General features: G+C 41.5%; 1 protein-coding gene across 1 annotated transcript in view; it reads right to left on the reverse strand.

Moving 5' to 3' along the window:
- Positions 1–7991, reverse strand: part of LOC311131280 (spectrin beta chain, non-erythrocytic 1) — a 113328-nt gene extending 105337 nt beyond the window's left edge. The window contains exon 1 of the mRNA XM_084164168.1: positions 7926–7991. The gene's annotated coding sequence lies outside the window, so the exon portion shown is untranslated. The remainder of the gene's footprint in view (positions 1–7925) is intronic.
- Positions 7992–17548: the final 9557 nt, after the last annotated feature.

Below are 17548 nucleotides of genomic sequence, written 5' to 3' on the forward strand. Positions count from 1 at the left end.
TGAATACTTTCCGAATGCACTGTATCTCGCTGACGAAAACATTTACAAGAATAATGGTTTGTGCTTAATTTTACTGTTGACTTGTTATTGATATTTACATACATTTACTGCTAAAAGGGTAATTATCTAATAATGGCCTAATTATTACTTTTCGGTTTCTGTGATGTAAATACTAGCTGAAATACAACTGCCAAATAAAGTATTACCCCAAAAAGTTAATTTCCCCTTAAATGAAAAGAAAAACAAAGATCAAAGATGTACTTAAAAAAGAAAACACTCCTGGGTGTAACCAATTATATCTTTATCAGCCACTGGAATGAAACAATATTTACCACTTATCCCTATAAGAGTAGAGAAACACTGGGATCAGATAGTGGTGTGGGAAGAGACCAGGGAGAGAGCAACACCACCTCCTTCCTCTGGGTTGTATTATTGGCCAGAGGAGGTGATAGCCACATTCCAGAGAGAGGTCTAAGGTTGGGGCCTTATCAATACTTTGATTAGGCGATAAGTATACATTGTCACAAATTACACACAAATCTGGTCCCAAACTGGATTGTGGTCCCAAACTGGATTTGAACAACTCTGTGGCCTTGTGTTATCTATCCGTTAGAACTTCAACCTCATTTAAAGTTCTGACCTACGTTTAAAAAAATATAATTAGCCGGCTGTCGTTTCCGTTGTCCGTCAACCCCCATAGAAAAACAATATGCTAAATATGTATTTGAAGGGTAGAACATTTCTTCCTGAACGCGGCCCATGACAGCTTTATGCAACAGGTGGAAATAAGCATCTAAGTTCTATAAGTGACTACCTGTTTGGCTTAGTCAAAATGTTAGGGCAATATATGTTTATGCAACCAGCCCCAGATCATCACAACCATGCCTGTTTGTCTGACGTCTTCCCAAGAAAAACAGATGAATAACTTGCGATCCAAACATTTATGCTAACAAGGCCGTGGATAAAATTGATTGAATCGTTTCCCCCCCCCCCCCCTCATCAATCTACACACAATACCCCATAATGACAAAGCAAAAACAGATTTCAATTTTTTTTGGCACATTTATACAAAAATACTAACTGAAATATCACATTAACATAAGTATTCAGACCCTTTACTCAGCACTTTGTTGGAGCACCTTTGGCAGCAATTAACAGCCTCAAGTCTTCTTGGGTATGACGCTACAAGCTTGGCACACCTGTATTTGGGGAGTTTCTCCCATTCTTCTCTACAGATCCTCTCAAGCTCTGTCAGGTTGGATGGGGAGCATCGCTGCACAGCTATTTTCTGGTCTCTGCAGAGATGTTCGATCGGGTTCAAGTCCGGGCTCTGGCTGGGCCAGTCAAGGACATTCAGAGACTTGTCCTGTGTTGTCTTGGCTGTGTGCTTAAGGTCGTTGTCCTGTTGGAAGGTGAGCGCTCTGGAGCAGGTGTTCATCAAGGATCTCTCTGTACTTTGATCCGTTCATCTTTCCCTCGATACTGACTAGTCTCCCAGTCCCTGCCGCTGAAAAACATCCCCACAGCAAGATACTGTCACCACCATGCTTCACCGTAGGGATGGTGCCAGGTTTCCTCCAGACGTGATGCTTGACATTCAGGCCAAAGAGTTCAATCTTGGTTTCATCAGACCAGAGAATCTTGTTTCTCATGGTCTGAGTGTCTTTAGATTTTACATTTACATTTTCGTCATTTAGCAAACGCTCTTATCCAGAGCGACTTACAAATTGGTGCATTCACCTTATGATAGCCAGTGGGACAACCACTTTACAAATTTTTTTTGGGGGGTGGGGTAAGGGGGGGGTAGAAGGATTACTTTATCCTATCCCAGGTATTCCTTAAAGAGGTGGGGTTTGAAGTGTCTCTGGAAGGTGGTGAGTGACTCCGCTGTCCTGGTGTCGTGAGGGAGCTTGTTCCACCATTGGGGTGCCAGAGCAGCGAACAGTTTTGACTGGGCTGAGCGGGAACTGTGCTTCCGCAGAGGTAGGGGGGCCAGCAGGCCAGAGGTGGATGAACGCAATGCCCTCGTTTGGGTGTAGGGACTGATCAGAGCCTGAAGGTACAGAGGTGCTGTTTCCCTCACAGATGCCTTTTGACTAAATCCAAGCAGGCTGTCATGTGCCTTTTACTGAGGAGTTCGGCTTCTGTCTGGCCACTATACCATAAACGCCTGATTGGTGGAGTGCTGCAGAGATGGTAGTCCTTCTGGAAGGTTCTCCCATCTCCACAGAGGAACTCTGGAGCTCTGTCAGAGTGACCATCGGGGTTCTTGGTCACCTCCCTGACCAAGGCCCTTCTCCCCCGATTGCTCAGTTTGGCCGGGCGGCCAGTTCTAGGAAGAGTCTTGGTGGTTTCAAACTTCTTCCATTTAAGAATGATGGAGGCCACTGTGTTCTTGGGGACCTTCAGTGCTGCAGAAATGTTTTGCTACCCTTCCCCAGATCTGTGCCTCGACACAATCCTGTTTCTGAGCTTTACGGACAATTCCTTCGACCTCATGGCTTAGTTTTTGCTCTGACATGCACTGTGAACTGTGGGACCTTATATAGACAGGTGTGTGCCTTTCCAAATCATGTCCAATCAATTGAATTTACCATGGGTGGACTCCAATCAAGTTGTAGAAACATCTCAAGGATGATAAATGGAAACAGGATGCACCCGAGCTCAATTTCGAGTATCATAGCCAAGGATCTGAATACTTATGTAAATAAGGTATTTCTAAAAACCTGTTTTCGCTTTGTCATTATGAGGTATTGTTTGTAGATTGATGAGATTTTTTTTTATTTAATCAATTTTAGAATAAGGCTGTAGCTTAACAAAATGTAGAAAAAGTAAAGGGGTCTGAATACTTTCTGAATGCACTATATCTCCTCTGAATTTCACTAGCATATGTTCAAAACACGGGAATCTGCTCTTAGGGTCTGGTTGTCTTTATACTCTCTCTCTCTCTCTCTCTCTCTCTCTCTCTCTCATCAGATACTTACAAATCTAAGCCTCATACACCATTTCTGCCATCTTGAGGCCCCTATGACTACTACTTACCCATTGCTCTTGCTATCCCTTTTTTTTGCCAGAGTACAATTGTGTGTGTGTGTGTGTGAGGCACTTCAAGGAATCAGGGATTATCTATTCAGCACATTAATCATATGCTAAATGGGGCACACTATTTCAAGAAGTAGATACATGAATATCTGCAGTGGCTGGTATTGAAATAGTTTGAGAGAGTAAAGGGAGCCAAGATGGATGCTGTCATTCAGCTGTGTAGCAGCTACAAGCCACATGACATGGAAACTGCACCAGTGGAACTCCAGGTCACGATTTCCTGCTTTCATGGCACCAAGAGACATGGGAAATGGGGGAACAGAAGTGATATGAGGTTCATGACCCGGGAAATGCATCATCTTAGAATTACCTCATCTTTTCCAGAGCTCTTCAACAACTTTCCCCTCTAGGCAAGAATGATAAACCATGGATAGCTCTGGTCCCGGGCATTAGTGCTCTTAGAACGTGCACTAATGCCGTTGGACCAGAGCTAGACCATGGACAACAAACAAAGGATGGTATAATGTCATTACAGCTGTTGCACAAATTAAAGCACAAAAAGACACTTCTCCATTTCCAAGAGACTAGCCCAGCTGCATAACTAAATTTTGAATGACATGACAATCCATTGCAAATGAGCTAAAGTTGAACGAGAGTTAGACACATCATTGACTATTTGGTTCTGGATGAGCACTGCTACCAAACGAGATTGATTGATTATATTATATCATAATGTATATGAATCATACAGGGAATGTTGAAGACAACTTCTTACTGCAGAGTCAGTCAGAGGAATGAAATCCCGGTGTGCAGCCCAGCTGTGCACCCTTGGGCAGGATACTCCATCTGAATTCCTTTGGTTCTCTTGGTTCTAAGCCAGTTGTGTAAATGGCTAATGTGTCGAAACAGTAAGTGATCTGAATAAAATACAACTGGGATCCCGTATCAGCAATGCAAGAAAAGCTTGTCGCTGTGTAACTCATCCTCACCAAAAACAATCCGTAGTACTAATGCTTTCAAGGTGCTATAGGCCCCAACTGAGGTTAGGAAGGACAAAACATCAACCCAACACAGTCTGCTGTGCTTTTACCTCACAGTACAGATATTGAGTTAGGACACTTAGGGGGAAATCTTGGAAACAAATGTGTATGAAGTATCAAGGGGAGGAGAATTGGGAAAGAGTAAAACTATTATGGGCTGCTGCTGTTGCTGCGGCTGCGCATGGTCCTCGCCCACTCCCAAGGGGTCTTTGTCATTTCCGCTAGTTCTGTTTGGGCTTAGATAACAGAGAGTACAGTATGCTATCAGCTATTTGGCTTCAGGTATGCCAAACATACCCCAGTCCAAACACTGGCGTATGTTATGTTCTCTCTTCCTTGATCTACTCAGTGTAGTTTCCTAAATACTCATAGTATCACTTAATAGATGAAAAGATGGAACTGAACAACACAATGAAAATGACTAAACTATTACTTCCATTTTCAAGAAATTCAATCAGTTTAAATGTCCTGGTATTTTAGACACAAAAAGGGCACTGGGGAGGCTACAAGACAAATGGCTCAGTCTCTAGGCATTCTCAGACTTTGGTCCCTAAAATAAGAGCGTCAATTCCTTTTAGCCTAAAAGACAGCTGTGGAAACATGCTTGCAATGGCTGAGATGGTTGACGGTCCTACTGGGGAGGTGGCACAAACATGTCCAAGTTTGAGTCAACGCTCTTATCCAGAACGACTTACAGGAGCAATTATGGTTAAGTGCCTTGCAGATTTTTCACCTAGTCGGCTCAGGGATTCAAACCAACGACCTTTCGGTTACTGGCCCAAATCTCTTAACCGCTGGGCTACACGCACGCACACACCCACGCACCCACACACACACACACGCACCCACACACACACACACACACACACACACAGAGCACAGGGAGGCCATGGGGCCCCTGTGGTGGCAGCTGTCCCCCAGCCTTCCACCCCCCTCTCCCCATTTCCCTCCTCTTCTAATGACCATCGCCTGCCCTGACAGACAACAGGATGCCACCCTCTCCACCACCTGTTTCTCTATAACACATGCTGTTGTGTCCATTTCAAATACCAGCCCCAAACACACCAGGTATTAGTTTATGTCATGACATTCATTGTCTTTTTAATAGTTGATTCTTAAGATGCCTCTCAGACAGGACTTTTAAAATATGAGGTATCTCAAACAAATAGAAGATTTTAAAAGCAGTTTGGATTTAAAAGGGCCAGTGGGAAAAATGGCCGGTTGCTTACAGTGGAGGGGACATACAGTATCTGTGCAGTTTGAGCATGACTGTTTTCTGCTTATCAGTCATTTGACTGGATGAGCAGATAATGTAAGGAGAGTTTAGGGAAAATGGAGCCTGAAGGTCAGAGAAATTCAATTCAAGGCAGAATTCTGAAAATAATCTCTCCTTAACACAACTGATTTCTTTATTGTGTGAAACCATCAGGGCACATATAAATAACTGTTCCACTGCTCCCTGAACAGATGATACTCATTGAAAGGGCTGCCTTGGTTTCATGCACTTGCTACACAGTGAACTAAATTGAAATGAGAGGCTAATGCGGTCATGCTCTCAAAGGCTGTTAATGCAACATGGTTGGTGTAGCTGCACGGAGACTCAAATTGAGAAATACAAAGACAAAAAAAAAAAACTAAAGATAATGGAAAATATGTTGGTTTAGGATATGTCATGATATCATCATCTTGTAATTTGCAGGTCTGCACACATAATTTGGGGACCAAATATGATGTAATATTTTGATGTAATATTTTCTCTGTGTCTGCTGGTAGGAACCTGAGTGAGTAAAGGCCTTTACACTATCTTCACCCCTATTATATGTTCGGTGAAGCACAAACATTCCACATGTGACTGCATACTGTATGTGTACAAGGCTAAGTTGGAACCCCAACTAACTACAACTTTTAAGGTTTTTAAAGATGCTTTAATGTGTTTGTGTGTGTGTGTGTGTGTGTGTGTGTGTGTGTGTGTGTGTGTGTGTGTGTGTGCGTGTGCATGTGTGTGATATTAGACAGATGGATAGGTTGTGTGTGTGTGTGTGTGTGTGCTTGCGTGCATGCTTGTGTCTTTATGCATTCACACACTGTGAAGTTTTTCCCATTGCAAAGGGACCCCGCCCTTTCATACAAGGCTGAGTGGGGAAGGAAGACACTAGGTCTGCATACAGCAAATGGTCCTAAGAAAAGAGCCTGATCCGTCTAGCAAAACCTATTAGGAAAATGCACTAGAGTGCTAAACTTAAATACCACTATGCCATGGAAAGCCTGATCAAACACATTTCCAGAGAACCATTAAAACTCCAAATAACTTGAACCAAACATATCACTCAAGCCTTGTTGTTTAGAAAAAGTATTGATTCAGTAATATCAAGTCCTATAGAATACCCATTGTGTAACTAAATTGCAGGTCTTACAGTTATTAAAAATCCTTTAAATCCTGTGCATGTTTTCCTTTCTTTTTCGTAATGGATATTTCACAACTTCAGTTCCCACTGTGGCTGACATAACTTTTGTTATGTAGGATAGATAGGCCTACCAGGTAAGCACAGTGTGGCCATGCTAACATGCCACCACTGGAATTAGGAAGTTATTGTCTTCACTCTCATGCTGAAATGTATTGCTATAGGGAGTGGACTGGTTGCTTGAAAAAGAGATGCTTGCAGTAGCCTAGGCCTATAGCTTCACTACTATAGAACCGAATATTTTGCTCAGCAGAATCACTTTGAATAACCTACTCATTTCCTCATTGCTCGCATTTTAAATGTTGTTTGAGTCCTTCTGTGACTGGGACATTGAGGACTCGACTCGACCAGGTCGCAATAGCGCTGCAACGCTGTACTGTTTTTATGCTGAAGAGTCCTCTGCATCACGACAAGAAGGCCGCATGTAGTCCACTAAATAAAGACTCTTGGAGACACAAACGACATGTTGATGAGATGCATGTTAAGTATTTGGTCATTGGCACATACTAAAGAAAACCATGTAGGTGATGCTTCATGTCTTTGAAGTTATGTTTTGAGGAGGAGCCGACCACTTGCGTATTGCTAGTTACTGTATCATCATCGCATCATGCAATGAAAGATTGTAGCTACCAATGTAACATTAGCCTACAGCGGCCATTTCAACAACCGATACACTTCACCTAAAATGAGTAATGTTGTCTATATCAATCACCCAAAATCATCAATCATCAACAACTACGCACCACGTAAACCAAGGACCATAAAATTGTTTTTTGTTTTGTTATTGTGCACAACCTAACTCACACATCCTGTTAATGCCACAGTTAGCCTGTCTTTCGAACTGTACAGAATAAACAAACATGCAAAATCATTGCAGCATCACCATGGGCTACATTCCGTTCAGCGCCACAGATCCGCACGACCACGCCTGTTTGCGTCCATTCTACTGTACCGTTATTCCACCCATAATTGAAGTCACAGAACACCATGGAAATCGATATCAGACACTATACAAATGAAATATAATCCAAATTGCGCATAATGTATAAGATAGGCCTTTAAATAAAGGTATTTCTGATATGAGCAGTAGGCCTACAACATCAACATGTCTAATGATATTAATAGCATAGGCCTATATAAAAAATAAAAAAAAAGACCGACAAAACATAGTTTCAATCGTATGCCTATATACGTGATTCACGATTTCATATTTGCTTAATTTCAAATGTTTCCATCATCTCACAGTAAATTTAGGTAACCTATTTGCTTTGTAGCCAATCGGTGGAACAGAGATTGTCTAACCACGGGCCTAATTACAATACAACTGGCAATGTGATGAGATAAACTCGTCTGTTTGAAATAACACATTTATTTGACTTACCAATCAAATAATAAGGAACGAACTTCACCGCCTTGAGAGTCCGCAACGGGCAAACGACAGGCTGGGCAACAAGAGCTGGGAGTGACTGGGAGAATCCGCACTGCCGCCCCCCAATCCACGAAAAATTGTAATGCTGCACTGAATTTCGAAGGGGCGGGGATTATAGAGAGTGAAGTAAACCTATCGCTGAGGACTAGGCTACAATACAATTTTAAAAAGGTAGATTTGGTATGGATTATATTAAAAACATAAATTAAATATCTAGCCTACATCAACATATCTGTCCTTCAATTAGAAAATGTTCCTTCTGTTCACTAAATATATGTATGTTTTGTTTTATCCCATATGTAACTCTGTGTTGTTGTTTTTATCGCACTGCTTTGCTTTATCTTGGCCAGGTCGCAGTTGTAAATGAGAACTTGTTCTCAACTGGCTCACCTGGTTAAATAATGGTGAAAAAAACTAACAAAAGATGTGTAATTTATAGTTTTAATGTAAGACTGCAGGCCCTAAAGACACTGAGGCTATCGAAGATAATTAAACTATCGAAGACAGTATAAATAATTTTCTACACTACAATTGTACATGTGAAAAGTTTACCTGTAATATTCTCATTTCAGTCATTGCTTGTTGATGGACAGGGTATGTCATGATTCTGACTGGCCCTCATCTTGTTCATCCATTGTGCATGCTTATCAATAATGCATTGCAGTCATATACAGGATCTTCAGAGGGACCTCTGATCTACAGTGCCTTCAGATAGTATTCATCCCCCTTGACTCATTCCACATGTTGTTGTGTTACAGCCTGAATTCAAAATGGATTCAATAATATTTTTTTCTCACCCATCTAAACACAATATCCCATAATCACAAAGTTTTTTTTTTTAGAAATGTTTGCACATTTATTGAAAATGAAAGGCAGAAATATCTCATATACATACAGTAGGTTTTCACACCCCTGAGTCAATACCTTCTAGAAGCACCTTTGGTGTCGATTACAGCTGAGCTTTGAACACCTGGATTGTACAATATTTGCCCATTATTCTATTTAAAATTCTTCAAGCTCTGTCAAGTTTATTGTTGATCATTGCTAGACAGCCATTTTCAAGTCTTGCCATAGATTTTCAAGTCGATTTAAGTCAAAACTGTAACTAGGTCACACAGTAACATTCAATGTCACCTTGGTAAGCAACTCCAGTGTAGATTTGGCCCTGTGTTTTAGGTTATTGTCCTGCTGAAAGGTGATTTCATCTCACAGTGTCTGTTGGAAAGCAGACAACCTGGTTTTCCTCTAGTATTTTGCCTGTGCTTATGGCTGTATTCCGTTTCTTTTTATCCTAAAAAACTCCCTAGTCCTTGCCAATGACAAGCATACCCGTAACATGAAGCAGCCACCACCATGCTTGAAAATATCAAGAATGGTACTCAGTGATGTGTTGTGTTGGATTTGCCCCAAATATAACGCTTTGTATTCAGGACAAAAGGTGTTTTATTTTGCCACATATATTTTGCAGTATTACTTAAGTGCCTTGTTGCAAACAAGATGCATGTTTTTTTTAATATTTTTATTCTTTACAGGCTTCCTTCTTTCCACTCTGTCATTTAGATTAGTATTGTGGAGTAACTTCAATTTTGTTGATCCATCCTCAGTTTTCTCATATCACAACCGTTAAACTCTAACTGTTTTAAAATCACCATTGGCCTTATGGTGAAATCCCTGAGCAGTTTCTTTCCTCTCCGGCAACTGAGTTAGGATGGACGCCTGTACACCATCCAAAGTGTAAATCATAACTTCACCATGCTCAAAGGGATATTCAGCATCTGCTTTTTCTATTTTTACACATCTACTAATCGGTGTCTTTCTTTGTGAGGCAATGAAAAACCTCCCTGGTCTTTGTGGTTGAATCTGTGCTTGAAATTCACTACTCGATTGAGGGACCTTACAGATAAATGTATTTGTGGGGTACAGAGATGAGGTAGTCATTGAACACGGAATGAGTCCATGCAACTTATTATGCAATTTGTTAAGCACATTTTTACTCCTGAACTTATTTAGGCTTGCCATAACAAAGGGGTTGAATACTTATTGACTCAAAATATTTAAGCTATACATAAAAATAAAAAAATATCTAAAATATTCGACAATAAAAATTCCACTTTGACATTTTTTTTTCAAGAGCATGTTGAAACCAGAGAATACGGCTTTTGTGAGCTATCTAATCGCTTTTCATAGTCCTCATGATGAAGCCCACACCAGTTTTCTGCAGAATGATGGATAGAATGATGGATCTGCATCAGGTGATGGATCTATTGTGTGTAGATCAGTGACACAAAATCTTAATTTAATACATTTTAAATTCAGGCTGTAACACAACAAAATGTGGAAAAGGTAAAGAGGTGTGAATACTTTCTGAAGGCACTGTACTTTAAAGTGAAGATGGGCATCAATAGAAAATGGGAACTGGGAACTGAGCTGGCAGCTGGAGGGCTGCTGATCTCTAATCCCAGGTACAAACCACTAACGTTGTGCCCTTGAGCAAGGCATTTCACCCCAAAATTCAATGCAGCTGACCCTGGGCCTCTCAACATGTGTGTGTCTGGGGGTATTGGGAAAAAGGCATTCATTACCCTTCTAACCAAATATAAAATAAAATACTTATTCCTCTATCCTGTTCTTCTACACAGTTGTACTGAAACCTGATATAGATCCATCACCTGATGCAGATCCATCATTCTATCCATCATTCTGCAGAAAACTGGTGTGGGCTTCATCATGAGGACTATGAAAAGCGATTAGATAACTCACAAAAGCCGTATTCTCTGGTTTCAACATGCTCTTTTTTTTCATTAATTATGTGCTGGCAAAGCATATTCAATTTGCTAAACACTGTAAATATAGTCTGTTCATGTTAACACTCCAGTACACCAGTCACAATCTACAGTCACAATAGCCACAGTAGTCACAATTGTAATTTGTTTTTCAGCCAAACATTTTAAAGTAAAACAACCTTATATTTTGGGCAGTGCTGGTGCCAGGCATAAGCGACATCAGCAGTCAACCCAACATTTTTGAGTTCCTATTTTTTTAGGAACTCAGTCGGTGTCTCAATTTACTATTGAGCGTAATAATAGTTGAATACACCAGGTGCAATTTTGAAATTTGGTTGTGCATGATTTGGAAGCTTTTCTCTTGTTATGTCAGTCACTGACAATCACTCAATTTGCCATATCAGCTAACCATTTTGAGATTGGTAGTTAGTCTAGCCAGCTATCTAAACTTGTAGTAATCATGGCTGAATACTGACCAGGCACGCAGGGCACGTGCCCAGGGCCCTGATCTCCAGTGGGGCCCCACTGATTTTGTTAGTCATTCTCACTCAAATATCATATTAATATGGTATAAGTCATGGCAAAATGTGTAGAATTGCAGGAAATTAGCTTTAAAACGGCAAGAATGTCTCTCCACCCCATGGCAAAATGTGTAGAAATGCAGAAAACTTGCTTTAAAACTGCAACATTTTCTCTACACCCCATGGCAAAATTGCAGGAAATTTGCTTTAAAAAAATGTTTCTCTCCGCCGTCAAGAGGGGAGCCACTAAAATGTTTTGCTGCAAGGTGGGGAGGGGGGGCCCAACCAAATCTAGCTTAGGGCCCCCAAAAGGCTAGTGCCGGCCCTGATTTGAGGTACATTTACATTTAAGTCATTTAGCAGACGCTCTTTTCCAGAGCGACTTACAGTTGGTGAGTGCATACATTTTCATACTGGCCCCCCGTGGGAAACGAACCCACAACCCTGGCGTTGCAAGCGCCGTGCTCTACCAGAATTGGGTATGACAGTTGTACATACAGTGGGGGGAAAAAGTATTTGGTCAGCCACCAATTGTGCAAGTTCTCCCACTTAAAAAGATGAGAGAGGCCTGTAATTTTCATCATAGGTACACGTCAACTATGACAGACAAAATGAGATTTGTTTTCTCCAGAAAATCACATTGTAGGATTTTTAATGAATTTATTTGCAAATTATGGTGGAAAATAAGTATTTGGTCACCTACAAACAAGCAAGATTTCTGGCTCTCACAGACCTGTAACTTCTTCTTTAAGAGGCTCCTCTGTCCTCCACTCGTTACCTGTATTAATGGCACCTGTTTGAACTTGTTATCAGTATAAAAGACACCTGTCCACAACCTCAAACAGTCACACTCCAAACTCCACTATGGCCAAGACCAAAGAGCTGTCAAAGGACACCAGAAACAAAATTATAGACCTGCACCAGGCTGGGAAGACTGAATCTGCAATAGGTAAGCAGCTTGGTTTGAAGAAATCAACTGTGGGAGTAATTATTAGGAAATGGAAGACATACAAGACCACTGATAATCTCCCTCGATCTGGGGCTCCACGCAAGATCTCACCCCGTGGGGTCAAAATGATCACAAGAACGGTGAGCAAAAATCCCAGAACCACACGGGGGGACATAGTGAATGACCTGCAGAGAGCTGGGTCCAAAGTAACAAAGCCTACCATCAGTAACACACCAGGCCAAAGAATGCTGAGTTGCATCCAAAGAACACCATACCTACTGTGAAGCATGGGGGTGGAAACATCATGCTTTGGGGCTGTTTTTCTGCAAAGGGACCAGGACGACTGATCCGTGTAAAGGAAAGAATGAATGGGGCCATGTATCGTGAGATTTTGAGTGAAAACCTCCTTCCATCAGCAAGGGCATTGAAGATGAAACGTGGCTGGGTCTTTCAGCATGACAATGATCCCAAACACACCGCCCGGGCAACGAAGGAGTGGCTTCGTAAGAAGCATTTCAAGGTCCTGGAGTGGCCTAGCCAGTCTCCAGATCTCAACCCCATAGAAAATCTTTGGAGGGAGTTGAAAGTCTGTGTTGCCCAGCGACAGCCCCAAAACATCACTGCTCTGGAGGAATGGGCCAAAATACCAGCAACAGTGTGTGAAGACTTACAGAAAACGTTTGACCTGTGTCATTGCCAACAAAGGGTATATAACAAAGTATTGAGAAACTTTTGTTATTGACCAAATACTTATTTTCCACCATAATTTGCAAATAAATTCATTAAAAATCCTACAATGTGATTTTCTGGATTTTTTTTCCCTCATTTTGTCTGTCATAGTTGACGTGTACCTATGATGAAAATTACAGGCCTCTCTCATCTTTTTAAGTGGGAGAACTTGCACAATTGGTGGCTGACTAAATACTTTTTTTCCCCACTGTACCTTACACTGTATTTTTTAAAATAGAAAATACCATTTAACAGCAGTTACTTTTGCAGGTTGAACCTTTTATTATTTTAATCTTAAAATGACTTCTGACCAAAAATGTAACACAATTGCAACCAATTTCTACTCAGATCTTTACAAAAGGCAGCCCCTAAGGGGTTAAAATGCCATCAGTGCCATCAGTTGTTAGGCTCTGAGCTCCCTATTTGGCCTGGGGCTTGAACCTCCACCTGTTGACTGTTGGATCCCTGCCTTTGTAAGGCAGTCGCCTCGCCGTCCGCATGCATAGGTCTCCGACCCTCCGCAGCCCTGTCGGAGACTGAGGAGATCCCCTCAACCCCTCCCTGGGGTATAAACTGCTCACTACGTGTCACGGGAGTGTAGAAGCTGTGAAACAGCTGGCTGGAGGGATGGGTAGGCGAGTGGCGGGCGATGGCCTTGGGGCCTTTAGCTCTGGGGCCCGCCTCTCCGGAGTGGATCCTGCTATCGTTGAAAACCTGCTGCTGGGGAGAGGTTACCTCTTTCCCCCCGCTTCCTCCCCGCACCGCTGCCGAACATGACCCCTCAGCGTTGAGGTATGTGCTCTCCACGCCGGGAGACCGCGGCCCAGCCTCGCTCCACACTAAAGCTCCGTGTCGCTGGAGAAACGGGAAACAGACATGAATATAACTGGGGGGAAGCAGAGGGTGGAGAGGGGGAAGGGAGGGAGGAAGAGATGGGGGAATGCAGCTGTGGCTGGTAGTTGAGTTCATCGCATGGTTCAAACGCTGTCCAAAGTTAACTCCCTGAAGGAGCAAAGGAACGTTTTGAGAGTGTTTGAAGGCTAATATTAATTTGCTTTGAATCCCATTTAATTGCATTTCTTGGAACATTCACAAAACATTCTGAGAATGTAATTAAGAGCATTCTCAATTCATTAAAATACCTTTATGGTATAACATTTGTAACATTGCAATATTACATTTGATTTTGGAAAAATACTATACATTCCAGGCCATTACTAATACACATGATTTAACACTGAACCCATGGGCTGGTCTCCTAGACACAGATTAAAATGCTTTCAATGGAGATTCTCCATAGAGAATGTCCAGGACTAGGCTTAATCTGTGTCTGGGAAACCTGCCCTATGAGTTTCCAGGAACTGGTATAAATCTTACCCTTCCTTGGTATGGTTGGTGCTGTAATTTCCTTGAATCATATTGGTGAATGAAGGACATGTGCTCCAGCAACACTTTTGGGCTACCAATAGGGCTCAGTATGGGAACTGTGAACCATAAGCCATGAAGTAAAATGTCACTCACTGCAATTAAATAGTTCAATATTGTTGCACTGATCACCTTTTAAATGCAACTAAGCAATACAAATCTATACACTCCTTCAACCCCAAGTGCTGACCTGACATAATATCAATGCCTTTATTTTAGTCTAATGCAAGTGAATGTAAAAGATATAGGCTTAGTTGGATAACAAACACACACAATCATGAATGTGCTTGCGCAAACACAGACACAGACACGCACATGCACACACACACACACACACACACACACACACAGCTCACTGATTCCTGAAGCAGGCACTCTGTTGTTGTTCCTCCCATGTCTGACCAGGGCGTGTGTTTGCTGAATGGCCTGGTAATCTTTTCTCTGAGTGCTGTCCTTTCTGTAAGGTGCCTGGGTGCTCACATCGTGATACGATGTATTGGGCCACCAGTGACACTGTTATAAGTCTCATGGAGAGAAAATGAATTATCATGGAATGAAATGTAACTCAACTGGAAGATATTTTATTTTTCCAGCATTTAACTGAACTAAACTGGTCATAGCAGAATTGTTACAATTATGAATAACATTTCATGGAACATACCTGCTCAGCCATTGTACTCTCTGTCTCCATGTGAGAAATGGGTGCATTCATGAACCTGACATTGGTTCTTATGAACTTGGCATTGTACATTTGTGGGGTATTGTGTATTTTAAGCTGATCATATTCCTTGGGATCTCTCTTAGGATATGAATGGAATTTATAGACTTTATCAGGGTCCAATCTGTCAGGTATCTTCCCATCAAATATCCTGTATGTATTTGAGCTAAAACAGAGGGAAAGAGTCAATCTTACTTAAAGTTTGCAACACCAAAAAAAACAGCAGGAAATAGGCCTACCTCCAAATCACATACAGCATTACCAATGCTGTTATTGCAATAGGACATAGCCTAACAAATAGAAACAATTCACATGCAACAGTATAGCATTGGGTTGTAAATAATTGCCTGCCATAGAAATGTTTATAAACGAAAACATTATTTTAAAATAATACAAAATATTCATTAAAATACCTCGTGGAATACTTGCAAGTGTGCACACAATGATTATGAAGAAAGTTTATTGAATCAATATTTGGAAGACATACAAGACCACTGAAAATCTCCCTCGATCTGGGGCTTCATGCAAGATCTCACCCCGTGGGGTCAAAATGATCACAAGAACGGTGAGCAAAAATCCCAGAACCACACGGGGGGACCTAGTGAATGACCTGCAGAGAGCTGGGACCAAAGTAACAAATCCTACCATCAGTAACACACTACGCCGCCAGGGACTCAAATCCTGCAGTGCCAGACGTGTCCCCCTGCTTAAGCCAGTACATGTCCAGGCCCGTCTGAAGTTTGCTAGAGTGCATTTGGATGATCCAGAAGAGGATTGGGAGAATGTCATATGGTCAGATGAAACCAAAATAGAACTTTTTGGTCAAAACTCAACTCGTCGTGTTTGGAGGACAAAGAATGCTGAGTTGCATCCAAAGAACACCATACCTACTGTGAAGCATGGGGGTGGAAACATCATGCTTTGGGGCTGTTTTTCTGCAAAGGGACCAGGACGACTGATCCGTGTAAAGGAAAGAATGAATGGGGCCATGTATCGTGAGATTTTGAGTGAAAACCTCCTTCCATCAGCAAGGGCATTGAAGATGAAATGTGGCTGGGTCTTTCAGCATGACAATGATCCCAAACACACCGCCCGGGCAACGAAGGAGTGGCTTCGTAAGAAGCATTTCAAGGTCCTGGAGTGGCCTAGCCAGTCTCCAGATCTCAACCCCATAGAAAATCTTTGGAGGGAGTTGAAAGTCCGTGTTGCCCAGCGACAGCCCCAAAACATCACTGCTCTAGAGGAGATCTGCATGGAGGAATGGGCCAAAATACCAGCAACAGTGTGTGAAAACCTTGTGAAGACTTACAGAAAACGTTTGACCTGTGTCATTGCCAACAAAGGGTATATAACAAAGTATTGAGAAACTTTTGTTATTGACCAAATACTTATTTTCCACCATAATTTGCAAATAAATTCATTAAAAATCCTACAATGTGATTTTCTGGATTTTTTTTCCTCATTTTGTCTGTCATAGTTGACGTGTACCTATGATGAAAATTACAGGCCTCTCTCATCTTTTTAAGTGGGAGAACTTGCACAATTGGTGGCTGACTAAATACTTTTTTTCCCCACTGTATGTGTATTTTCCCACAAACTGACTGTTGTGGATAAAAATCAGTGCGTGATGATGTAGTGCATACTTTTTTCACTTACGTTTTTATGTACCAAATAAACATCTAAAGTTCAATATTTTTCCATAGTATTTTCAACTCTACCAATAGTTTTTTCACAAAAACTGTTGCGTTAAATAGCAAATGTGCCTACTCTGCTCTTGGCACTTGTGCTCTAGCCAACAGCTTGCAGATACAGTGCGGGTAGGCTAGTCTACATGATGAGATTATTATTATTATTATTATTATTATTATTATTATTATCTATAGAGTGAGAATATGTGAGGGATAAACGCAGACGTTCTGTACATTACCTTGGAAATAATGGACGACGCAGCAGGACAAGGTGGAGCCGAGTCCCTTTGCATAGTTCATTTCTCCAAGGTAATGAAAACAATACTTAAGCACACATTCATTGGTAGAAATAAAAATAACTTTCATATTTTAATTTTTATAAAATAATTCATACTTTCTCATCTTTTGGTTGCAAGAGACGCGACCCAGTCGTTCGTTCTATATGTTCCGTTGCCATGCTCGCTGGCAACGTTCTTATCCCTTGCTTGCTAGCTAGCCAACTAGTTAAAGATAAAACAGTCATGACCTCTGCAGCCAGAATAACAGCAAAGTTGCTGCATTTGCATTTGTTTAAGATGTTTTCTATTGAAATTCATTTGGATACATCCATAACAATGGGCTGATGATGCCCGACTTTGCCTGGCACAGCTAGAAAAGTTTGCCTTCTCGTCAGGACACTCGACTCTGTTCATTACATTGCATATCAAACACCAGGCTCGAAGCTAGCTAAATAGTTTTTTGCAAGCAAACCTGCCAATATGA

Source organism: Coregonus lavaretus, assembly GCF_964263955.1.
Source record: "Coregonus lavaretus genome assembly, chromosome: 6".
In the NCBI taxonomy this organism is placed as follows: Eukaryota; Metazoa; Chordata; class Actinopteri; order Salmoniformes; family Salmonidae; genus Coregonus; species Coregonus lavaretus.